The sequence below is a fragment of the Diabrotica undecimpunctata genome, chromosome 7, assembly GCF_040954645.1.
Source record: "Diabrotica undecimpunctata isolate CICGRU chromosome 7, icDiaUnde3, whole genome shotgun sequence".
Taxonomy (NCBI): domain Eukaryota; kingdom Metazoa; phylum Arthropoda; class Insecta; order Coleoptera; family Chrysomelidae; genus Diabrotica; species Diabrotica undecimpunctata.
This window is the reverse complement of record NC_092809.1, coordinates 75,010,144-75,037,644: the sequence shown is the minus strand read 5'-3', so window position 1 is coordinate 75,037,644 and position 27,501 is coordinate 75,010,144. Positions and strand designations below refer to the sequence as shown.

Sequence of the window (27,501 nt, the reverse complement as noted above, 5' to 3'; positions counted from 1 at the left end):
TGTATTCTCTATATATGTTACTGACTTACCAATACTGGTATTTTTCTTTTAATAACTTCCTCTTTCAATATGGGTAACCAGATCCTATTACATTCTGCCGAGGAATTCGCGACACAATTGGTCTCATTTAGCATAATTAGAGCCGCTTCTTTGATTTTTCTCTTTATACCATCCGTTTCTTTTAGGACTATATTTGAATCATTAATTACTCCCGCAGGGTGTAAAAACGCAAAAAATCGATTTACCAAAAATCTGTACACCGTAAAAAAAAATTCAAATAAAACATGTAGGTAAATCTATTGTTTAGAATGAACCGTTCTCTTAGAAACAAAGCTTGAAGCGGCCGTCGACTTAGCATGTCAGTTCGCGCTCGAAATCAATATTCAATACAATTTGTATCAGTTCGACGGTAAAAATTCTATATTTTTTATCCAAATGTCCTACGAACAAAAATCAAGTAGCGTTTTAAAGTCAAAGAGTGTAGCTTTTGTGTACAGTTTTTGTATTTTTTCGAAAATAAACTCAGTTTTTATAAGGGTGTTAAATAAATTAACGTGCCTTTAAAATATATGACATGAAATTTCAATTTTGAGTTGTGGTAACAAATATGAGGAATTTGAAATATGAATAAAAAACGCAGAATTTAATGTTTTCTAGTACACACGATCACACGTCACGGGAAATGCATTTAAGAAGACAGTTTTGGGTGTAGTTTATTGCAAAATTCTTTTGTTTTTTTTTAAACGTACTAGTGTAATTGAAAAAAAAGTTTTAAATGTTTTAGATCGTTTTATGTGTCAAAGTTTACATCCAGAGTTTTCTAAGCATATTTCAAATGCCTAACATTTGGTGCCAAAATTCCAAAACTGAAATTTCATCCTATAGGTTTTAAAGGTTAGGCTCTAGTAGTAGAAACTTTATAGTGGCCAATCAATGAAAGGGATATATTGTATTGATCGCGTGAGAATTATAAAAAATGGCAAAAATCGCGCAACGTTTATTTATTTAACATAACATCCGTGTTTCTTTCTATACAAAAAATGTTAATAAAAATTTTTATTTAAAATTATCTCAGCTACATTTTTTATTTGAAGCATTTTTTTCTACGGTCTACAAATTCTTGGTAAATCAATTTGTTTGCGTTTTTATTCCCTTGCGAGGGAGGTTTTAGGGGGAAGCCTTGGGTGAAAGGTGATAAACTTTTTGCATCTTTTTTGGGTTCCTAAAATTAATATTCTCGGCAAAATTTAGCTTTTTGTACAATTTTTTGAAGTTCAGTGGCATTTTCGTCTCTGACGACTGGAGTAAGTTGCTTCTTTTGATCACTCCATTTTTACACAAAATTTAAAACAAATGACAAAAATAAATCCAGTGTTTACTTTTTTTGGCCTATAATGCAACTGAAGAATAGATTCAAAACATTAAGTGAGGACGCAGCGCGAACATGTTGCAAAAACTTTGTTACCAACATCCTTTCATCTTTACCGCTCACGGATAGATAACAAATAACATATTGAAATAACAAGCAACATGTTGATTTTTAGTAGAATTTCGGCAACATTTTAAATAGCATTGTTGATAACAGGTTATGTTACTACGTGAGGACGGGCCTTTAGTGTTGTGAGTAACATTCTGTTTAGAGGTAAAGTTTCCTTTATACGATTTGAGTGAATCGGATGTTTTTGAATTTCGATAACCACTTTAGATGATAGTTATATTATATATAGCTTATATGCTAATTTATGTTGTTGTTCAAATAACAGTCATGTGCTTTATTTTTCGATATAATAGATTTCCAAATTTGTTGATAAATTTTCATTCTACTGTAATATATAATTCTATAAGAATAAGAACACCAATATCGAAAGAGTAAAATAAAAACAAGTAAATACAGACAAACTAAAAAACGAAACAAAATAGTAATTAACATTTGCAGTAACCATTGAACAAATCAATAGATATACTTAGACATCATAAACACGAATCTAATAAACAGAAGACTGTATACCTGTAGTGGAATAATCAAAATCAATCCAGACTAAAAAGTCCAAGTCCCTAAACTTTGCAAAGAACACAAGACCGGAGATAATAGTTTATATAAAATTATAAAAAAGTCCAGAGAAGAAATATGCAAGCATAAAATACGAAAGACAAATAAAACAAGAGAAGAAAGTCCCGCGAGATTGGAAGTGAACGTAAGTGTAGGAGGAAATCAAAGAACAAAACTAATTAATGGTAAGATCTAGAAATGCCGCCAATAGTGATTTGGCTGAATACCGGAAACCGAATATTCGGCTACATTCTTGGCCAAAACGCCGAATACTCGGCGGCCGACTATTCGACGAAGATATCTGCCCAATAACGAGAACTTTTTGACTTTCACTGTGTACTGGATATCCCCAGAGTACTTGTCCTTGACAGGGGGGGGGGGCAATATGATAAAAGGTGTAAGAGATGCATATCTGTATACGAGAATACGATTTTGAAAAATGTTTTATTCATGCATTGCAACGAACTAACGAAAAATCGCTAAGTCTCAAACAGAAATGATACAGATAAAATAGCTGCTGTGAGACGAATCGTGCTTGGGCGACCGAAGCTTTAGGTTTCAGATAGAACAAGTCCTGTCCGATCACGGAGCTCCGGAGGCCGAATTCCCACAGAAGGCGGTACTTTCACTTCTGTTGTATACAATATACGCCGCCGATTTTCCAAAAACACCAGGAAAACTACTTAGCCTTTATGCAGATGACGTGCAGCAATTGTGTCTAAACACAGAAACATTGATGAAGCTGTAAACAATTATGTATGTTATAAATTATGTGCATATTAATAATTAGCAGCATCAAACTTTCAATAATATCATATGCACCTCTCGCATGGGGATACATAAGCAAATCAAACAAAAAGAGTATACAAGCAGCACGTCATAACAATCTTACATAATTAGTAAATGTACCCTGATACATTTCTAAAAGTTTCTTGTTCAGAGAAATAAAACAAGTAAGGATGACAGATACAATGGAAGAAAAATACAGAACAAAGTTTGCTGACCTAGAGAATCAATTAAGCCTGATACTACAAGAGATAAAAATATATAATGCGTTCCATCGGGAACGGATAAAGGACCAAAATAGTAAATTCTGGTCAACATATAGAGTCTAGATAATGGTAGCTTTATTAACAGAAAACAATACGGCATATAGCACTGGCAGTTTTACCAATGTCTAATGATTTTCCTTTTCAGACAAGGTTCAAAAACAATTATAAAAAAATCAAAAAACGGCTTCAGCGACAACAAAAAATACAAAACTAGTAACAAAAAGACGAAAGCCACCAAAAAATTACCGCAAAACCCTAAGACTGAGTACGAGAGACCCATACCGCCAAGTCGCTGAACTGGACGTAGCCTGGAGCGGAGACCTAGGACCGAGCAAGCAATTTTAGATTTGATAATAAGTTACCAGATATAGAAGGAAAAGAGCGCCTTCTAATAACCTGCTTTGATCGGAATAGGATATCGTGTTGAAGTTCTTGTACCTAAGACTTTCACACGACCAGCACTTTGTTAAAAGAGAGCTCCTATCACGCATTAGAGTGCTATAGAGCGAAAGGGATGGTCTGGACCATTGGAGCGCTGTAGAGTGACTCCTAATTACACGAGTTAACTCTCCTCGCTCTAATGAATTTTAACACCAGACTGTCATTCTAAGGAGTATACAAGTCTCACAGGCTAAGTTAAATTAAATTGCTTTGTTGCCACTAGAGATCTATTTTCAATTTCGTTTTGGATGTTCATCTTCGAAGTGACCAATTTTATGAATACACGTGCTACATTCCTGCAATATTTCTTGTTAAGGAAATAATATGATTTTTTTCTTAGGTAAGTTTTTAGTATATAACTTTAATTGCATAGGTAAATACACTGGTTCTTGCATCCCCTAACATTTATTTTTATTTTTTTCATTTATTTGAAGCAAAGTAATTCTAATAAATCTGAAAAATATTAGATGTGGTTAAGCTGACGATTTATCTATGGAACTAAGTTGGCGAATTCGTCATCTTATCTCTTATCTTACCTCCATGTCTAAAATGATAGTATGTTTTTTAATACATGCATTTCATTATAGTTTACGCAAAACTATGGGATGAATATATGTGTGGAAAACGGCAAGGTGGTCCTGGAATAAGGAGAATAAGAAGAAGTCAGCAATGGGATCTGTTCGGATTAACAACCAAAGTGGTATTTCAGCTGTAAAATAAGATTATATTCCTGAATTTACCTTAGGAAAAAACTGAAAAAGATAATAAAGATGAGGTAAAAATTAAAGCAATTTTAAATTGTATATGTATTTTATATTAATTTAATTTGTTTTTTGATTTTTTTTTGAAACACTGGACATTTTACAAGAACTTTTTTTGAAAAACAGCTAAACAAATTATTATAATATATTGTAAGTATAGGCAAAAGGGCATTTGGCCTAACCAAAGATTAATTTGCCAGAGTTATATGATAGATTTTACCAAAAATCAAAAAATTGCACACATATTTTAATACCGATAAAAAAACTGGTAGACATTTTGTAGAGTGGTTTATGCGCAAATATAATTTGTCACTTAGATGTCTTGAGGCTACTTCTGCCGCAAAGTTAATGGCATTTAGCCGAGAAACTGTAAATATTTTTTTAAAACGCTTAGGGAATTAAAGGAAAAGTACTATTTTAAATCTCACTGAATCTATAATTGGGATGAGACAGGTCTTTTGACAGTAGCCACGAAAATCCAAAAAATAGTAACTCCTTAAAGTAAGCGTAGGATGGTAAAAGTCTCATCGGCTGAAAGAGGCAACAATATTAGGGGCTGTTTGTTGCTTGAATGCAAATGGGTCGTTTGTTCCAACCTTTCTAATATTTCCCAGAGTTAGAATGCAGCCATTTGTTATGAATAACACACCTACCGGATTTGTTGGTGTTGCATATGATAGTGACTGGATGACTGGCAACAATTTTTTAAGTTAGGTTAGGTTAAGTTATCTGAAGTATTTTATTCAGCATGTGGGACGTAAGAAGCGAACCCTGTTTTATTTTTAATGGATAACCATGCAAGTCATGTCACATTAGAAGCAGTCAAACTATGCCTCGAAAGGGGTACAATTTTAATTGGATTTCCTGCTCATACAAGTCACTGTATGTAGCCATTTGATGTGGCGTGATATAGTCTTCTAAAAACCGTACACAGAAGAGCATACGACTTTTTTTTTAAATGGACTCTGTATTAAATGGTATTAGTGGATTTAAAGCAACAAGAATAGAATATGTTGATGATTGTATACCTCACAGGGAACCCAAGATGATGCTTTACAGATTCTAGATGATCTTAATAATCTCCATCCTAACATCTCTTCTACACTGGAACTAGACTCTGACAATAAGTTGAACTTCTTGGATATGACTATATCTCGTAAAAAATTCTCTAGAGTACAATATTTACTTTCTAATGATCACTTTAATTTAGAACTTAATACTTTCCTTCCGGGACTGTGGAATGACCTCGACGTGGTGGAAGGCCGAGTAATTGGTCTTGGTCTCTATTAATGTGAGGGGAGCACGACCAATGAAACCAAGAACAGTCCAAATTAGCGTCCGGCGTCGGTGCACCGGGTGGTCGCCGGACACCGCCGCCGGACGCTGAAAGGCGCAGCAATCATTCCCAATTGCTGCGCCTTCTCCCCCCACCCAAAATCCTTCATCTGATTGTATCAATCCCTGACAAAAATTTGAAGGCCCTCAGGCCCTCACTGCCACCCTTCATGTCTACGGCATAAATCACAGTCACCAAATGGTCAACGACCAAAATATCCAAAATACATCAGACCTGAACTCCGAGTACAATCAGATAGCATCACCCACTCCTTATCCATCCATTATCCTTTCTCCCCACAGTGTAGGGTAAGCAGCTACACTGAGGAACACCAGGCGGTATACGAGCGTTGCTGCCACTGCTACCGGAGAAAACCGAGGCAAATCAAGAGGAGCGCACCTCGATAAAAAACCCGCAATCCCGGCTCGTGAGCCACCGTGACCAAGGGATGAATGGCTGCGCGGAAAGCAGTCGCAAACGGTGCCCCCGGGATACCTGGCACCCTCCCGGGGCGATAAATGCCTTAGCTGGATAAGGGAGCACTGTCCAGCTGGACCTTTATTCTTCCCAACACGTGGGAACATACATGGATACGAAACGAGAAAAACACAAGGAGAACGATGACGACCGGCACGAGGACACGGAGTGGAAACAGTTTGATGAACAGAGAGAATCGGAGATTTTGGGAAGAAGAGACTCCATAGGTGAATCACCTGCGAGGACTGATAGCTTGGGAGAGAACGGGATAATCGGAAAAAAGGCAGGGACCGAAGAGCAAAAGAGTAAGAATATGGACGACTTAAGAGAAGCTAAGGCCGTAGAAGAGAGGAGAGAAAGTGAAGAACTAAGCGCGATAAGAAAGGCGATGGAAGAGGTCCTAAAGAAATCGAAGGCACTCCTCAACATGGCAAAGGAGCACGTAAAAACCAAGGTTGAAATTAAGACTGCGATAACGGCCCTACACAACATGTCTAAGTCGTTACAGACCAAAATGGAAAAATACCAAGAAAAACCTGAGATCCTCATAATGGAAACAATAGAGAAAAGGGACATGAGTGTCCAAGTGGAAGTAGAGGACATAGAAAAGGACATGGAAAGGAGGAAAAAAAGAATGGAGGGGGAGATTGCCGCTTGTTTAGAGAGAGGTATGAGCGAGGAAGAATACGAGAAATATGTAAATGAAGAATGGCCGGAGGATGGCTTTAAAAGGACAAAAACAGCAGAGAGAAGGGAAATTGTCCCAACAGGAAACAAAGATGTGATAATTGCGTTGGATAAAAGAGAGAAAAACGAATTAGTAGACAACTACATCGCGGAGTGGACACAAAGCCACACGGGATTGGATCAACTAGTAAAAGAACAAGGTAAGGATCATACAAACTATGTCCTAAATTGGTTTACCTCTGAAATGAGGGGAGGAAGGAGCCGAAAAACCATAAATGCCGCTTACACGATCCCGATCGAACAGGGAGGATTAAACAGCTTGACAAGCGCCATGGATTTAGTAGAGGCCATAAAGGAGGTAGGGAACAAGGGAAAGAGCGAGCAACATCTCTATTGCGTAGTAGGAGAGAACATGCCCTGGGTAGAACTAAGAAAGGCGCTGGAATATAGCCTGCAGAATATTGAAGCGGAGATTACACTGGTGGTTCCAAATTGCAGAAGAAGGACAGAAAGAGGAAACATCACCATCAAAGGGGGCGAGAAGTTGTACGCGGATATGGTAAAAGAGGTCAGACAGAAAGTGGATGTAAAACACAGCGGGGTAGACATCAAAAAGATGAGAAAGACAGCACAAGGAGACCTACGTCTGGAGCTGATAGGACCCAGGGAAAAAATCACGGAGCTGTCGACTCAGATCGCGTCAAAAACAGGCCTGGATGTTAACTCGAAAGTTCAGGAAAAGCTGGTGCTAATACACGACGTTGACCAAACACTGGAAGATGGGGAAGTCATAAGGGCATTGGGAAACACTGTGGGATCAAGAGAGGGAGGAGCATCAATTGAAATCTGCAATAGGAAAGAGGGACGGTTTGGGGGAGATACGGTAGTAGTCAAAGCTAGTAGAACAGCAGCTGATGCACTGATACGGCAGAGAAAGGTCCTGATAGGACTGGTGAATTGTAAGGTCATGGCACCCAGATACCGACCAATACGCTGCTACTCGTGTCTGCACTTCGGGCATACCAGAGACAAATGCAAAGAAAGGGCTGCAAGGGACAAATGTCTGAACTGTTGGGAGGAAGGGCACAGCGCTAGGGAATGCAACAATGCGCCACATTGTGGAATCTGCAGCGAGGACCACAGGACAGACTCGGAATACTGTCCTGAGTTCAGGAAGCTCGTAGCCGAAAGAGACTCTAGGGGAAGAGGCGCAAGTGCGCCGGTAGGAGGAAGATTAGGCCTTTAAATTCGACTCTACGGGGGATGAATTTAAAGGGTTGATAATAGTGCAGGTGAATTTGGGGAGATGTAGGGCGGCACATGATTTGCTCAGGATCAGGGGACAGGAATTAAAAGCGGACCTGCTGATAGTGTCCGAGCCAAATAAAAAGATTACAGCCCAAGGAGGCTGGATCACGGACAAAAGGCAAGATGTAGCAGTCTACATTAGAAATAGAGAGCTGGGGGTGAAAACCTGCCAGAGGAAAGCCGAATTTCTGATCCTGGATCTTGGGAACGTCACAATAGTGGCGACATATATCTCCCCTAATATCCCACTAGGAGATTATAAGAATCTGGTAGAGGAAATAGCAGAAACCATAGTAGGAAAAAAAAGACTAATCGTTGCTGGGGATCTGAATGCAAAGTCTATTTCATGGGGGGCGCCAAGGAATGACGAGAGGGGAGAAATGTGGAATGAGATTATCCAGACTCTAAATTTGGTGGTACTCAACAACGGTAAGGCGACCTTCGTCAGAGGAGAAAGTCAGACACATATTGACGTCACAATGGCAACGACGCCGATAAGTAGAAAGGTGGCAGAGTGGGACGTTCTGGATGGAGAAATATTCACTCATCACAAATACATTTTGCTTAAAATTAGAGGAAACGTAACAAAACCAAGGGAGGGAGGCAGGTCGAAATATCTTGACAAAAGAAGAGTTAAAGAGGAAATCCAAGGAATGGAAGGTGAGGCCCGAAACTTCGAAGAGGGATACGAGAAAATAAAAGATATAGCAGAAAGGTGCAGTCCGCGGGGAAGGAGAGCAAACAGTCGTCCCTATTGGTGGACGGAGAGGATTGAAGAAATAAGAAGAGGCTACATCGAGCTAAGAAGAAAAGTCACGAGGGACAGAGGGAGGCATCGAGTGATGGAAGAGGAGGTAGAAAGATTAAAAGCCATGAAGAAAGAGCTGGTGCGAGAAATAAATGGCGAAAAAAGGAGAAGTTGGAAAGAACTTTGCGAAAATCTTGAAAATGATATCTGGGGAGACGCCTACCGAATAGTTGTCAAGTGTTTTAAAGGGACAGGAGGCTTCTTTAAGATCGAGGAAAGTCGAAGGAAAGAACTGGCTGAGGCTCTTTTCCCACAGAGGGAAGAAGTAAGATTTATACCACTCCAATTAGAGACACCGGTGACTGAATTCACAAGGGAAGAGGTGACGGAAGCTAGCAAAATGCTTAAAGCAGGAAAAGCGCCTGGACCGGATAGAGTGGTACCCGAGATAATAAAAACCATCATTGAGGATAAAGTGCAATGGATACAGGATATTATGAACAACCTGCTAAGAAGACAAGAGTTCCCAGGAGACCTGAAAACGGCAAATCTCATACTTATCCCTAAACCAGGAAAGGAATTAGAGGAGCCCGGGGCGTACAGACCTATATGCCTGTTAAATACCTTAGGCAAAGTCTTTGAGATTCTTGTGAAGACAAGGCTAGAGAGGGAAATAATGGAGAGGGGTGGCATATCCGACCGGCAGTATGGGTTCAGGAAAGGGAAATCTGCGGTAGAGGCTATAAGCAGGATCAAGAGGGATATATCCATATGTAGGAGCAGATGGATGGTGGCTTTCTTCCTTGATATAAGAAATGCTTTTAATAGCGCTAGCTGGGAAATTATCGTCAGACTACTGGGCGACTTGGGGATATCTTCCTATTTGCAGAATTTGGTTAGGAACTACTTCACAGATAGATGCATCAACATTGCGAGAGGTAACTCTATGAGAACCACGACAGGAGTGCCGCAAGGCTCCGTACTGGGGCCATTGCTTTGGAATGTTCTTTACAACGAGATTTTGGAGACCGACCTGGGCACCGGCGTACAGGCAATAGCATATGCGGATGATCTGGTGGTGCTGGTGGAACACGATGAAAACTGGTCAATCATGCAGAGAGGGAATCGAGCCCCCAACAAAGTGAAGACGTGGATGGGAAGCAGAGATCTCATGTTAGCGGCCGAGAAAACTGAAGCTATGATTCTCAAGGGTCCGAGGGCCAGAGACCATATAGTTTTTGTCCTGGAGGGAGAAAGGATCGTACCTGCCAAAAAAGTGAAGTACTTGGGAGTAGTCCTAGATACGAGGCGAACTTTTGGCGAGCACGTGAAATATGTCGTTAGCAAGGCAGAGGTGAGGACTGCGGCACTGACAAGGATTATGCCCAATGTGGGGGGTCCGGGGACCGCCAAAAGGAGAATTTTAATGGAAGTGGTCCACTCTACTATACTTTACGCGGCACCGGTATGGCAACAAGTGCTTAACATCAAGAAATATAGACGAATGCTAGAGAACGCCCAAAGGAAAGCACTACTAAGGGTAGCACGTGCATACAGAACAACATCAACGGTGGCCATACAAGTGATCGCGGGTGTGTTACCCATCCACTTGATGGTGAAAGAAAGGGCAGAAACCTACGGGAAGGATGAGCAGGAGAAAATAATAGCCAGGAATAGGAGCATAACGGAATGGCAGGAAGAATGGACAAATGAGCATAGAGCGGCCTGGACGAGGGTATTAATTCCAAATATCGCAGACTGGATGAAGTGCGGGGACAGAGACACCAATTACTTTTTCACCCAGTTCCTAACAGGGCACGGCTCCTTCAGGGCCTATCTAGAAAGGATAGGGAAGGTTGCGGATGGAAATTGCACAGACTGTGGAGTGGCTGACACGGCCGAGCACTGTGTATTCGAGTGCAGAAGATTTGATGAGGACAGAAACGAATTGTACAGAAAGCTAGGTAGGGTAAGTACAAATACCATAATGCAGGTAGCAATGAGAGGAGAGACTGAGTACAAGGCAATATTGAAGGCAGTAACTCAAATTGTCAGAAAGAAGGAGATATTGGAGAGGAATCTACAGCAAAGGTAGGTAAGAGAGTGAGAGAGAGGGCGAAAGAGAGAGAGAGAGAGAGGGGATGGGCTATTCATGCGATGCACCGGTCTGAAGAGGACCTACCGCATGAGTAGCCTGTATAAAAGGGGGTGGACTTTAGTTTTCAGGCAGGGAGCTATGGGTGTATCTGTGAGCACGACTCCCCTGGGGGGACTGCGTGCGGATGGATCCTTCCACCCTGAATCCAACTCACGCCAGGTCATCCTTAACGGGGACACGGCCTGGTACGGTCTTTAGAAGATTTACCACCAAAAAAAAAAAGAACTTAATACTTTCAAGCAAATTGCTTTCAATAATGGTTATGATCCCAGCATTTTCCATTAGCTTCTAAATAAAGCTAAATTTAAAATTGCAGAAAAGCTTGCTTATTCATCACAATGCTTGCTTCAACCCAATGCTGCAAATAACATCAGATATTTCTGCTTTACATATATCAGCATTTTTAAAATATCAAAATTTTTTACATCTACAATTGAAAATATCAAAATTTCCTTAAGTCACACAACACTTTAGGTTCCTTTTTAATCAACACCAAAGATAGGATAAACACTTGACAAAAGTGGTATTTATAAATTAAAATGTGATGATTGTGATGCCTCTTATGTAGGTAGAACCATTCGAATGTTATCTACTAGAATTACAGAACATTTGAAAAGACCAAACTCTTCAAGTTTTGGTCAACATTTATTATCCAGTAAACATAATTTTAACATAAATACTGGTTGATCTATTTTACATGGCACTAGTAGAAGGAAAAACTACTTGGAGTTAAAGTTATTGGAAGATTTGGAAATTACAAGGGAAACAAATAAAATCTCTCACTGTCTTAATATTCAAATTACTTTAAATTGTACTAAATCTAATCCTATTTAAATATCTATTTAAATAAGAATTTATTAATTTCATATTTTGGTTAATATGTATTACTATTTTATTTTTCAATAATTTGCAAAACTAGCTTGTTGAGGATCAATTGATCTATAGTTGGCGTTGATTACAATGTCCATATCTCTTCGTAATTTAGATATACCACCTCCACAGTTGTATATTTTAACATCTCCCACTGTTGGTCAGTGGGTCTTAAGTAATGCTTTGACATTTTAATTTCATGGTTTTCCCACTGACTGTGGGTTTAACTGAACTATTGGGATTATACCCCATTTATACACTCTGCTTTCTATTTTGATTTTTAATTCTTAGTATTTCATTTTCATTGTTAGATTTCTTCTTTTCTTCAGTATCGATAGTGCTTTGTAGTATTGATGTCTTTTATTGTAGTCAACTACCCACTATCTAATAGATTGTTTAGTCTATTTCTTGCATTCATACTCTACGTCCAGTTCAGTTGCCCCCAAACTAACACCCTAATTATTACCGACAGGTTTGAGTGTTAGATCTGGATTATGCAATCTACATAAAGTAATCTATATAATTTCATATTGATTTCCTATAGTAGTGTCAGTTGGATCTTTGGTCAATGCTCGGTTTCATAGAATTTTGAACTGTGCAGATCACATCACCATGATTGTGACTGCCCATCGAAGTTGTCATATGTCAGATGTCACTTTAACATTTCCATTAAGACCAGGAGCCATTCTCTATCCTGATGACACTCAATATGTACCTTCGTCGATTTTCAATAACTTTTAAACTGTTTTTTCTTGTTTCGTGTTGTGTTAATGTATCATTTAATGTTTATAACATTCTATATATATTGTTGGATAGCCTAATTTGACGAAGTAAGTCTAAAACGTTATATTACATAAAAAATTTTTATCAAGCATCAATTTCGAGTTTTTTCGAAGTTAATTAATTTTTCTTTAGTTGAAAAAACGTTTCTTTGGCTTATTTTAGATGTCCCTGAAGATGCTTTAGGAACGAAAGTACTTGGGCAAGATTTAATAAAAACTGTGCTTGATATCTGCCTTTTATTTTATTAGAAAAGAATAGAATCATTTATTTCTTAGACATTTTCGGATGATGACTTTAAAGCTGCTGCCACCACAGAGTAAGATGTTGCTACACCAGAACTAGAAATTAATGCAGCAAATACAATAATACAACCAGAAAAAGAAGTCCTAAAGAGATTAAATATAGAGCAACCATCAACTTTAACGGTTATCTTCCCTTTTTATCTTTTGCCGTGCCTGAAAACATTTTTTGTCGAATCGTGGAAATAATATGGGCACGAGACAAAAAGTTATGCTTTAGAAAAGAATACTGAGACTCTTATTAGGGTCAAACATATAGGCGAAATTTTAGCACAACAGGACGGATTCTGTAGAACTGTCTTTATTAAAGAGATTCATTACATGTCACCTTGATAAAAAAGCCGTAGGTACCCTGAAACCAACTTAAAAGACCATATTGGGTGATAGCGGGGAGCTAACTTGCAGTATAAGACCTTATATATAGAGTTATGTGTAATAGGTAATTCAATACATACAATAAGCCAATTCACCGAAGTACGTAACAAAGAAGATGAGAATACTTTGATAAAATGTATTAGCTGGATGTTACTACTACCATTACATCATAATAAGTGATAGTTGGTGAGCTATAGTCATAGTACAAGTTAATAACCTCGTCGATTAAGAGTTTGTAACTATAACCAAAATATAACTTGGGAATGTAAAGCATATCATAAATTCATGTACGCTGCGCCCTTGCTAAACCGATACAACTGAGTGTGTTTATTTGAACGAAAAATATTCAAAATTATATTCAAAGAATATAATAGTATATTGGCAGCGCTCTCATCTGTAATCTTATGATGACATTCTCGATTAAACGTAAAAACTATTTACACGCTTCAGATCAAATAAATAAAACAGGAATGATAATATGGAAAAGTATAAGCGGGAAAACTTCTTTACAAACTTAGGGCATCTGCGAGGAAATTGGTGGGCATACTTAGACTGCTTAATTAATTCAAGTGGTTTGAGGGATCCCCAAACGAGTTGTGCACACAAAAGATTGTTAAATGTATGCTAATTTTTACATCACAAAAGCACCTATTCACGTAAAAAATATGGAAATTCGGTATAATCGGATTATCTCGAGAAATGGAACACGGCAGAGCCGTAATGAATGCTTATGGATTATTTTTCAATTATTATTAAAAAATAAACCAAAATCCAACAAATAAATTTTATGTAAGGTAAGTCAGGGTAAGTGGGAATCTGGTGCAAGTGCGACTATTCAATACCGTAATTCAACCAACGATAGTAAAATAGCGAAATCTAGAGTAAACGTTACTCAACTTCATAACCATGTGTTCTGTATACGGTGGAGCGACGTTACCGACAGTACATGTGAGAGTTGAGGTATTGAACATATATCTGCATAAATCCACTTGATTTGTCAAATTTGCACTTACCCCAGTGTTCTGCAATAGCAAGATTTTCAAGGTAAGATTATTAGCCGTATTATTTTAGTGTAAAAGTGCACTTCGTAAATACGAAAAACGTGTTTCAATATACATAACCCTACTTAGAGGCCAAGTACACTTGCCTCAATAAAATTTTATCGAAGCACGTGGGAACTAGGAATAATTAGTTACGTTCCCACCTGCCCCGATTAAAATTTTAATGATTGACTCTTTTTTAGGTGCTACCATGGTTCGCATTTATCAACGTAAGACGGAGAGAGCGACGTCTTATAGTAAGGAACATCTGCAAAAAGCACTGGAAGATATCAGATCTGGAAAAACAACACTACATACAGCAACACAGGACTCAGATAATCTTGATATAGCATATGCAGCTACTCCAAACGGCTGGATGGAAACGGAGGTTTTCGTCAATTTCTTAAAAAATACATTTTTGAATGCTGTGGGACAACAAATACCACTATTATTGATATATGATGGTCACAGCACTCACGTAAATACAAAAGTCATCGAATTAGCTCGTGAAAATGAGATTACAATTCTCAAGTTGCCGCCACACACATCGCATTTACTACAACCCTTAGATTTGTCCGTGTTTAAATCCTTTAAGACTAAGTGGGACAAAAAATTGGTGGCTTGGCAGCGAAGAAATCAAGGAATAGAAATGCCGAAGCGAACATTTTCTGAATATGTTCGTGACGTGTGGTATAGTACAAAGCCAGAAATCATCCAAAGCGGATTTCGGAAAGCGGGAATATTCCCATACAAAAATGACGTTGTAGAAGAAGATAAATTTCACCCCGATGCCTATAAACGTTGGAAGGAGAGAAATAACAAAACTGCGAATCAAGGTGACGAAAATATGGAAGCAACTCTAGAAGATTTACCGCCATCGGTTTCTTTTGAAGACTTGCTTTTGAAAACAGTCAAACCAATGCCTCGTTTGGAACCAGTAAAGAAGACACGAGTAACTCCTGGTGCCGAGGTTATAACCAGTAATGATTATTACCAAAAATTACAAGAAAAAGTAAACAATAGTATTGAAGCAGTGCCCAGCACCAGTGGGGTGAAGTATCAGCGGAAAATAACATCTAGACGACGAAAACAGCATAGTTCCAGTTCTAGTGACGAATTATCTGATATAGATCCACCGTTAGATGATGATTCGTTAGATGAGCTATCTGATTAAATTCAAGAAAAAGAAGAATAACAATTATACATTTTACTGGCCAGATAATGATGACACTAATACTGTTTCCAGGGAAAATATTGTCATGATATTGCCAGATCCTGCAGAAAATAGAAGAGGAAAATCGTTCCAGTTCAGTGTATCTTTCAAAGGATTGAATTTCGTATGCTAGGAAATTTAGCTTTAATATTTTGTTCTCATCAAAAAATGTTGGACTTTTTATAAAAATAAATATTACTGACACTAAATTTTATGTTTCTTATTCGCAATTGCCCCATACATAGTGAAATACACAACACATATAATAGCCACATGCTATTCCCACTTGCTCCACAGTCTGGGGCAAGTGAGAATATTTGATCAGGTAACGAAAAAAAAATTGTATTTGATAATGTTTGCATAATTAACACGTGTTACTAAATCAGTACTAATTAGAAACTTCTAATGACTTTATATACTAATTGTGATTATTCTAGAATGCATACTTCAGTTTTAATAGTGACATGAACATCATCTCTAGAAAAATGCGTTCGCTCTTACCCTGACTTCCCTTAAACAAAAATAATAGTTTTCACTGGTAAACTTGCTAAATGATAGCATAGTGGAATCCATATAAATAACACCAAGAAATAAGGATATACTTGAAGCGCTAAAAATGTAGTCGATCGCAGAATTTCTCGATTGGAACGTATTCGAAACTAAGAAATTATAGAACGCTCAAACCTACATAAAAAATAGCATTTGTTCCAATTTCAGTTATTGTTTAAAATTGCGTCAGCATTTTGCATCACAAACCCTGTTCTGCGTTGCCAAGAGCAACTGTAATTATTAGCAACCGTTATAAGAGTCTGTATGAATCTACCACGCAGAGGTCTAAAATAAATGCTTGACGAAATTCAATTTAAGTTATTTTACAATTCAGTTCTTAACCGTCAAATATACAGTGCATTCCAGTTAAAGTAGTTTTCATTCCTACAAGTTTTCTGGTTCTTCGAGTCTGATGTATTTTACGTTTTGCTGTTCACTTTATGCAATTATTGAAAATAATCCACTCAAGCCAAATTTAAATTCGAAAATTTGGCGTAGCGGTTTGTTCTGGTTGGCCATTTCAAGGTTACAGGTCTTAACTCTACAGATCATCTACCATTCAGGTCTCACTGTGCGCCCATCATTCACTTCGGAATTATAACTAAGAGTTCGAGGTTTGAAAGTAAAAAATTACTTATTCAAAAAGTTTTGGCACCGATTTAAATTGCATGTTTTATATTCTTTTGAGAGAAGTTCTATTTATTATTGTTAAATATATCTGACACGATTGTTTCGATTTGATATTCTTTCTATTTGTACCACAACTTTTTTTGGTTATTAAAATCTGTTTAACGTAGATTTTACTGTTCTACGCAAACGGCCTACAGTAAATAAGCGTAAATTTACGAATTCCAAAAATTTTAAAATAAAATAATTACTGATAAGCAGGATCAATAAGTTCCAGCGGCGGAGCTAGAGACACGCTTAACACGTTCAACGCCACGAGAAGTCAGTATGCATCTCATACACTGAACTTACTGACGCCACAAGAAGCACCGTTGCATCTTATACCCTTAGTGTATTTCAGGCTACGTGGTGCAACCGTGTTTCACAATACCAATTCATTTATATGGAGTATATTTTCTCAGTAGCCCGTTGAACGCTTTTTTATATTTAGCCTGAATTTTTAGGATCCTAGGGGCTAGCAATAAAACAATATATTATTATGTAGCTTAAAACTAAGATTTATTTTTATATTATAAAGCTTATATATAAGTTGTTTTATTAGTGCAACAGAGAGTAAAGGTCCATTAATTAGCAATACATGTTTCTAGTTAAGAAATAAATGAAAACATATAATATTTGTGTATAAATGTCTAAATATTTCACTGAATGCACTTGAAACGAGAAATTGAAGTCTTAGTCTAAGCAAATTTTCTACCATTACCTGCTGAATTTTTTGCGTAACATGTGACACATCTTCTTCTGGCCGAACTTTTCATTTCCTCTATATGGTGACCTTCACAAGCATGTGGCATCTGTTGTTTTGGATTAGTTGGTCTATAGAAAGTTGACCAGTCGACAAACAAACTCTTCCTTAAAAGATGTGATGGGCATGTTACTTTTGGTTACTTTTTGTAAAATTATTTATGAAATTATGGCGTTGACAATAACTGACACTAAAAGAAGCTCAATTGCAATTTTACGATACAATTTTAGTGATACTTGTAATGCTTTGCTTTTGTTGTAGTCGACAATAGAAACTGGCATTTTAACTATTTGTCTCCTTTGATGAACATTTACCATTTCAGCAGTATGTTGTGTACTTAGCCAGCGTTTGCACATCGCGTTTGTCCTTGCACTTAGTTACTATTAAACTTGTGTTACTCTCCATACTTTGTCCCATATTTTTAATTTTTGCACCTTTCACTTCTTTCGGATTAAGTTTTCTGTAGTAAGATCGTAGATCATGTGTAACCTCCATCCAAACAGCATTTGTATATCTTCACCTCAAACTTATGTCTCTTGTTTTGATATACTGCCTAAGTGACAATCGGCTCCCAAACGGAACTACAATTTTATCAATGCAGAGTTCTTCCCCTGGCACTACCACCCTTTGAAAATTTGATACCAGCTTCTCCAATAGGGGTGATACTTTATACAGTCAAAGTTCTTTGTCACGATTTACTTTATCACTAAAATGTAAATTGGCAAGTAATAATTTAAAACAATTACGTGATACAAGACACTTTACTTTGGTTGTGTATAATGGATTTTTTGACCAATACAAATACAACTTTAGCAATCTTTGCAGTCCATCCAGATGAGCCAAATTTTTTTTATTTCTTCAGTATTTGTATCTACACATTTATGAATTCCAGCTTTTGGACTGTGACCACCTCTATTCAACTTTTAATGTGCATATCGATTGATTTCTGGTTTCCTGCACAATCCACTCATTAATATCGTTATTCACAAATAGTTTAAAATAGTCGAGGGGTTTCTTATCATACATCTCAAAAAACTCAGCTTTAATAACCGAGTCTTGAACATTAAATGTAATATTTTTCAAGTTCTGACTATCTATATTCTTTCATATCAAGGGTGAACTATGATCAATCGCAATGTCATCGTCTTTTAAAGAGCTTTTATCATATAGCAATCGATATTGGAAAACAACATTTTCAATGGTATCGTCTACTGTTCGTAAATTTTGTGAGGTAAAGGTAAAAGTGAGGTAAGGTAAATTTTGTAAATTACTTTACATTTTTGGTCTTTTGCTTTCCAGAACACCTTCATTAGACGAAGAACTACTTATTTCGTCATAATTACCTAATTCAAAATGTAAAAACTGTTGGACTAGCAAATTCAAATAAAATAGGTAATCATTTTATTTTAAAGGCTAATATTGATAGTTTCAAATTACCGACTACCAACGAGATTTGAATTTCGCCGAACATTTATTCTAAACCTCTGCCTGATATATAGAGACCTAATCTTATAACGGTTGCTAATTAAAATCGATCTTCTGCTCGAAACTACTCGTACTACACCATCATTGTCAGGATGAAGCTGATGAGTACGACCAAGACACCATCTTCTAGGAGGGAGAGTCTTATCGTTTAGAAGAACCAATGTATTTAATTGGATGTTTGATACTGATACAATTCTGAGATATGCTCTATACTTCAGTCTCATGTTTCCAGAAACGTTGTTGGGCAAATTAAAGTCGTTCTTGCAATGAGGGGTTGCTATACATTTTCTCAGAGAGATTTTCTCCAGGAAGTGAATGTAGAGGGCGACCGATTAAAAAGTAAGCAGGCATCAAAGATTTAAGATCTGAAGAATCATTACAAAGAGATGACAAAAGCATCGAATTTAATATTTTTCGTCTATTTAAAAACTAAGTTTTCAGTATTTTAAACTAAGTAGTTTAAAAATCTTACACTAACAGAGATTTATAGAGAACATATTTCATATAAATTTTGACAGATTTTACTCCAGCTTCCCAAATTCCGCCAAAATGGGGAGCACAACTGTTAATAAATTTCCAAAATATATCCGTATTGTTACATTTATAATAAATAATACTTTTATTGTGCTTTATAAATGCTCCTAAAGCGGACAGTTCGTTGCGAGCACCAATAAAATTGAACCCATTGTTCGAATGAATTTGAGTAAGCATACCTTCTTCGTGAAACAAAGCGGCATAGAGCAGCAATGAAAATAAAAGTAGATAAATGGTATAAAATAATTTTATTTACAGATTTTTTACTTCTTCTTTTTCTTCTTTTTTTTTTATGTAGAGTGTAGACATGACTCTGTCTGTTTTTCAATGTGCATTCAGTAAGTTGTCGTTCCATCGTTTTTGTGATCTTCCTACTGATCGTCTTCCTATTGGGGAACCGTCTCTTGCCGTCTTTACTACTTTATTCGTTGCCATTGGGCTTATATGATCGTTCCTCTCTACTCTTCTATTTATTACCCAGTTCTTGATGTTCTTCACCTTGCATCTACGTCGCATCTCTGTACTTCTAGCTCTGTCCCATAGTGTCTTGCCATAAGTTTTTAAATGAACATAAATTTTCTGGTGGTTATATTAAATTGGTGCAGCATACGTTGTAAATCGTCTTCACTTTGAGAGAGTAGTATTGCGTCGTCTGCATAGCAGGTAATTTTAAGTTGTTTTTCTCCCATTTGGTATCCTTTTTTAGTTATTATATTTTGTACTTAGACAGATAAATTGACAAACGTAACCTTTGTAGGTTGTACAACCCCTTCTGCGCCTTTGAGAAAAAATGCCCGGCGTAATCAACGCCACTGAAGAAGAAGAAAAATTAAGGTTAAACCCTGTTTGTTAAGCCATGATAGGATTATAGGATAAAGTATTTACTTAAAAACAAATTATCACTTATCGATTAGAGAAGATACTGAGGCCCACAGTGCATGAAATTCACACGCAAATCTCGAAATAATAATTTAGTAACATGTTGATTGGATGACAAAAGAATTGGATGTCTTTTGTTTTTCTCAAATAATTTTTTTTAAGATTCCAATAACTCGAATAATGCCTTCACTAAGAAATAAACATAGAGATAATACCTTTTGGAGGGAAGAGATTTGCCTGACGGAAGAATATGCAGCTCTTCTCTAAATATTCAAACATGTCAAATTTTAATACTTTCTCACAAATATCTTATTTTCGGTTATTTTCTTATACATAAATCCAAAATTTGATAAACTAGAAGTTGATTTCGCCAATATTGATAAATATTTTCTACATTTCATAATATCTAAAAAACATTTACACTAAAATGATTCCACAAAATAAATGTTAACAATATTTGATTGATAGGGTGATCCATTATTTGTGTGGAAGAATATTAGATTTATCGTGCCAACTCCAGATGTTAAAAAATGTATGTTCAGTCAGTAATTTAGGCTTAAATGCTGGTTATAACGTGAGACTTTTTTATTATTTATTTACAAAATAAAAGATTTTCTTGAGTATGAAAATATATCAACAGCGGCAAAGGAATTAAAATGTGTACGCAGAATAATAAATGTTGACGTTTTAATGTTTTACCTCATTTATACAAACAAAGATTATACAGAGCGACTTAAAAAATTCATTTCGAACAAACATGAAATTCAGTAAGATTATAAGCGATTCATTTTCTAACCCCTAAATACGTGGCGATTTATTCATCAACATATAAGTTTTCCTTTCAATTAACATTTCTGCCAGTAATATATGTTTAAGAGAAACAGTATGTGTTGGGGGATATTAACTATCCATTACGCATGCTGCTTATGTGTCAGGGGTTTAACATGGTTAACATTATAGTCCAGTCGTCAAAGTTGATCCCTAAAAATCATACGAACAAGATGAATTTTGCAGAGAATATTAATTTTAAGACCCCAAAAAAGTTGCAAAAAGGTTTACCACTTTTACCCACGGGCTTCCCCCTAAAACCTCCTTCGCAGGGGGGTAAAAACGTGAAAAAATCGATTTACCCAAAAATCGTAGAATAGTAGAAAAAAATGTTTCAAATAAAAAATGTAGTTAAGATAATTTTAAACAAAAATGTTTATAAGCATTTTTTGTATAGAGTGAACCGTTCACTTAGAAACAACGCTGGAAGCAACCGTCGGTTTTGCATGTCAGTTATGCGCGCGAAATCAATGTTCAATAAAATTTGTATCAGCTGGACGGTAAAGAATCGATATCTTATCATTGAAATGTCCTATCGACAAAAATCAAGATGAGTTTTAAAGGCAAAGAGTGCAGCTTTCGTATGCAGTTTTCGTATTTTGCTGAGAATAAACTCAATTTTCATAAAGGTGTTAAATAAATTAACGAGGCGCGATTTTTGCCATTTTTTACGATTCTCGAGATATCAATAAAATTGATCACTTTTATTGACCAGCTGTAGTAAACTTTTCATTTTTAGAGATCAGTCTTTAAAACTTATGACATGAAATTTAAATTTTGAGTTGTGGTAACAAATATGAGGCATTTGAAATATTAATTAAAAACGCAGAATTTATTGTTTTGCATTACAAATGATCACACGTCACGGAAAATGCACTTAAGAAGACTGTTTTGCGTGTAGATTATTGCAGTAGTTTTGTTCTTTTGAAAAACGTACTAGTGTAATTGAAAAGAAAACGATTTAAAGGTTTTAGATCGTTTGTCGTGTGAAAGTTTAAATCCAACGTTTTTTAAGCATATTTCAAATGCCTCACATTTGTTGTTAAAACGTAAAACTAAAATTTCATGCTACAGCTTTTAAAGGTTAGCTCAATCAATTTTAAGCTACAATTTTAAGGGTTAGTAATCAAAACTTCATAGTGGCCAGTCAATGAAAGAATTGTAAAGAGAATTATAAAAAATAGCAAAAATCGCGCCACTTTTATTTATTTAACACCTGTATAAAATCTGAGTTTATTTTCAGCAAAATACAAAAACTGTATACAAAAGCTAAACTCTTTACCTTTAAAATGCATCTTGATTTTTGTCAATAGTTCTTCTTATTCTTCCTATGTCGTCCCCATTAACGGAGGTTGGCGACCACATTTTTAAAAGCTTCTCTGTCTTTTGCAACGTGGAATAATTCGTCTACAGTCATGTTTGTCCAGTTTCGAATATTTCGCAGCCATGACTTCCTCTTTCTACCTATTCCCTTTTTGCCATCGACTCTACCCTGCATGATGACCTGCAGAAGACTATATTTATTATTTCTTAGTATGTGTCCAAGGTATGCAGTCTTGCGTACTTTTATCGTCAATAGGTCACTTGAATCAAAATTGAACTTGAATTGAACATTGATTTTGCGCGCGTAACTGACATGCAAAATCGACGGTCGCTTCAAGCGTTGTTTCTAAGAGAACGGTTTATTCTATATAAAGAATGCTTACAACATTTTTGTTTAAAATTATTTCAGCTACATTTTTTAATTGAAACATTTTTTTCTATGGTGTACAGATTCTGTGTAAATCCATTTTTTTGCGTTTTTACCCCCCTGCGGGGGGGTTTAGGGGGATGCCCGGGGGTAAAAGTAGTAAACTTTTTGCATCTTTTTTGGATCCCAAAATTGTTTGTATAGTTTTTAGAGGTTCAGTGGCATTTTCGTCTCTGACGACTGGAGTATTGGAAATAGTCTGGTTATAGACGAGTTTAAACATTTTCTCGTAGTTTAAAGTGAACGGATTCTTCCTCTCCCTTGTCTCCCTTTTCATTTACATTGCCCTAAAATATAAGTTGCAACAAGCCAGACCTAATTTTACGGCCAAAGAATTCTAATTTGCACTTTGATTGATGTTTTGGGACCTGTACGTTGCCCATTTCTACCGCTAGCAAGGTTTACTGATTTTCTGAAACACTATATCGATCTACTTAAAAATATGTAATGAAAAAATCATGGTCAAAAAGGGATCATTATATCAGTGTTCAATTATAAATTTTAAATAAAATCTATTTAATGATATTATATATATTATATTGATTATTCTCAATCTACCGAAGAAATAAAATATGACCCGGCAACTCTGCTGGTGCCGGTTTAGGCTTCAGTGAATTCCATACGATTACGCGTTCCCTCTTTTTCCTTGTCTAAGAGTCACCCAGTGCATCGATGGAATTCTTAAAATGCATTGTAACACCATACTAGAAGACTTCCAGCTTTTTAAAAGAAGCATCAGAAAGCGCCCAAACCTGTATTCCGTATTATAAGGTAGAAAACTCATACAATCTGAGAATAGAGATAGATCAGAGTACTATATCATGACTTCCAAAGATAGATTTTATTTTTATGGATGCTGATCGTGTTTTTTTTATTCATTGTTTTATTTCTATGAAATAATCCCATTGGCAGTTTATGTTGGTACCAAGGTACATGCAGCTATCGACCATATAAATTGACTGTTGGTTCATGAAAAACTGTGTATTTAGTATTAGATTTATTAGGGTAAATGCACCAATTGTTGGCCATGAGCGAGTTATTGGCCCTAAGTTTTGAGTAGAATTAGGAAAATATTGGTGTTTTTTTTAAATCTGACCACTTTTTTTAAGCTTCGCATCATGTCTCCCAGAGGCATGATGCCAAACACATCAACTTTTAAGGTAACCATCATAACATTAAATTTTATCTAGATAAAAAAGGAGTTCAAGATGTTCTTTAAGACCCAACAATAATATTCAATGATGACAAGACATATTTTTATTTATGTCCCAAAAATAAAAAAGGTGTTGGCTATGAAGAATTCCAGAAATGTCAATGAAATTGAAAATAAACCAAAGGTTAATTAACAGTTCACATTTTCTGCAATAGGAAATATTTTGCCTCCGATGATAATTTATTCCCATAAGAGATTTCCTAATGATCTATTAAGTGCTGTACCGAACGCATGGGGTATTGGTTTAACAGAAAATGGTTAGATGGATAACAAAAACTTTTACGCATACATTGGAAATATATTTAACCATTATTTAGATCAAAATAATATTACACGTCCGGTGATACTTTTCAAGTCAACTTGTAGATATTTGAAAATTATTTTAGTAGCTTTATATCTTAATGCCACAAGATTATTGCAACCAGCGGATGTGGCTGCATTTAAGTCTCTACAAACTTTTTGAAACAAAACTGTGCTTCTATTTAGATGAGACAACCCCCAAAAATGGTCAAAAGTATAGTTATATAAAGTATATATTACAAAAGTATAGTTTGCTCCAGTTTTAAAATCTGCTGTAGATTATGTTAAATCCTAATGCTATCAGAAGTGGGTTTAGGACATGCAGTATATATTTAAAACTAAAAATAATCTCAACGAAACTAAAAAAAGAAGTGTAAAAGTTCACTTTCTTATTGTAAAATATCAAGAAGAGTCAAAAAAGCATTGAAAGCGCTCTACACCAGGAAAGTAAAACTAACAATTTTGAGCCTCCAATACCTGAATCTGTTAAAGTTCCTACACCAGAATTTCATTCTTACATATCATCAAGCGCTCTAAATAACCAAAATAGCTAAAATATACAGATAAATTTCGCGTCTAGTAGGTACGTTCTTTGAAATAATTACTCTTTACACTTATTTACATTTACAAATTTGAATAATATACAACAATTTCATCACCAGGTGATAAAAGCTTCGATCACATTTCTAAATGTAATGCCTATTTATGCAATCTGTGTATCAAAAAACTATACGGTATAGAAAAAAAAATCCATCCATGTTTTACTCGTACTTGTCCAGAGTTTTCCATTCTCCAGACTTCAACTTTAGCCATTTCCAAAGCGAGCTAAGCCTTTTTAACTTCACAAATCAAACAATATCTGCCCTTGGTCTACTATTAGCATTGGTATCGTTTCTGTATGTGTATTTGGTCTAATAACTATTTTAAATATTTTTAACTTAGACTGAATTCAATAGCATGACATTCAATAAATTTTTTATCTGTAGAAGAACTTAATACCTCTAAGGACCTCCGCTTCTATTTATTGACTGACATTGTTGCTTTAATTTAGGAAAAGCTGGAGGCATATTCGTAGATGTAAAGCTTTACTGCGTGTATCTAAGTAGAATATAAAATTTAATTATGGCAGAAATCGAGTCAACTATAACTTTGATCGTCTATTGAAATTTTGGGAGGTTATAATAAATTAAAGAATGAATGTAATTAAGACATTAAACTGTTTCTTAATTTGTCACAACTGTCGTTATTGGCTTATTCCGTGACCTAAAAATATATTTTTGGAATAATTTTATTGAATATAAAATCCGTATCTGCGTTCCATTTAGGATTATCTGCCATGTGCTTACTTATCTTCATTATTCGTCAATTTAATCTTTCAGATTTAAATATTTAATGAGCCAAACTTTTGGAACGATACAATTCAAACATCGATTTTACCATTACCGCTTTGGAACTTCAGTATAAATAAAAAAGCTTTAAAGAACTCAAAAGTTAATAAATTTTCTTTGCATATAAAAATAAAAAAAAGATACAGAAAAGATTAAAACAGCTTTTTTTACAACTTCCAAGATTAAGAGAGTTATTTCTATTTGAGATAATGAACAAAAAAAAATAATATTATAAAATGACTGAATTTTTTTTAATTCTGTTAAAATTAATGAGGCGAAAGGAATATACAACGTATATTTTTTGTGGCAAAAGTTTGGAAGTCGTCTGGCACAACGGTTTGCTATATTATAAATTAAAATATTTACTGCCTAGCGATATGTATCTTATCCTAAAGCGCTATATTAACAAACGTCCGTTACAAGTAAAAATCAATATCTCAACCTGTCACTCAATACAATCCGGAGTTTCTCAGGGAAGTGTCCTTGGTCCCTTCCTGTACCTAATCTTTACTGCTGACATACTTATTACAGATTACGTCACAGTAGCGACTTTTGCTGATGATACAGCCATTTTAGTTTCAAAACAGACATAGTATCTGAAAAGCTGAAAAATTACTTGCATGCATTAAAGAATTGGTTGACAAAATGGAAAATTAAAGTCAACAAAGAAAAATCTGCCCACATCACATTTACAACAAGAAGACGCACCTGTCCACAAGTTAGTCTAAACAATGCCCCCAATCCTGCTAGAGAGGTAGTGAAATATCCTGGGTTGCATTTGTACTAAAAGCTTACCTGGAAGCAACACATTAACGCCAAAAAACTCAGCTCATTATAAAATTGAAACAAATGAATTGGTTACTTGACAGAAAGTAACAACTGAAATTGAAAATACTGCTTTACAAAGTCATACTAAAACCAATATCAACTTCAAACAAGCCTTCAAACACAAAAACTTTCCAGACTTTCCAATTAAAAACATTGCGTATGATAGCTAACGCCACTTGGTATGTGAGCAATGCAACTATCCACAATGACATAGGAGCACCAACCGTAAAAGATGTCATATCACTTCACGCCAACAAGGCCAAAATTCGTAATTCATCGCACCGTAGTCAAATTATCAGTGAATAATATCAGCCACCAATGGAGGAACAAAGACTAAAGAGTAAACGAAGTTTATGAGTCAAAATAAAAATTTTTAACAATACAAATTGGTTTTTCGCGGCTTTAGCACTTAGCCATTTAGTCAATTAGGTGTTGAGAAATAATAAATGAGAAATTACTAATATTAATATTCTAATATAATTAACACTAAATAAAATAAAAAAGTTTATATCTATACTAATAATTATTGCTAGTGCCAAAAATGTATCTATTCAAGTCAAAAAAAAAACCTCATAAAATCCCTATAACTGAATCAAACAAAAAGAGAAAATGATAGCAAGAAAAAACAAATATCAGGAAAAACAGGGATCCTCACTTCTCGTCCAGGGACCCATCAGGACATTTGTTTAAGATATTACTAGCAATAGGCCACGGAAAGAA

The 27,501-nt window shown here is 35.8% G+C and overlaps 1 protein-coding gene across 2 annotated transcripts in view; it reads right to left on the bottom strand.

Moving 5' to 3' along the window:
• The window catches only part of LOC140445502 (uncharacterized), a 500,280-nt gene that overhangs the window by 298,501 nt on the left and 174,278 nt on the right, over positions 1–27,501 (bottom strand). The window lies entirely within an intron of this gene.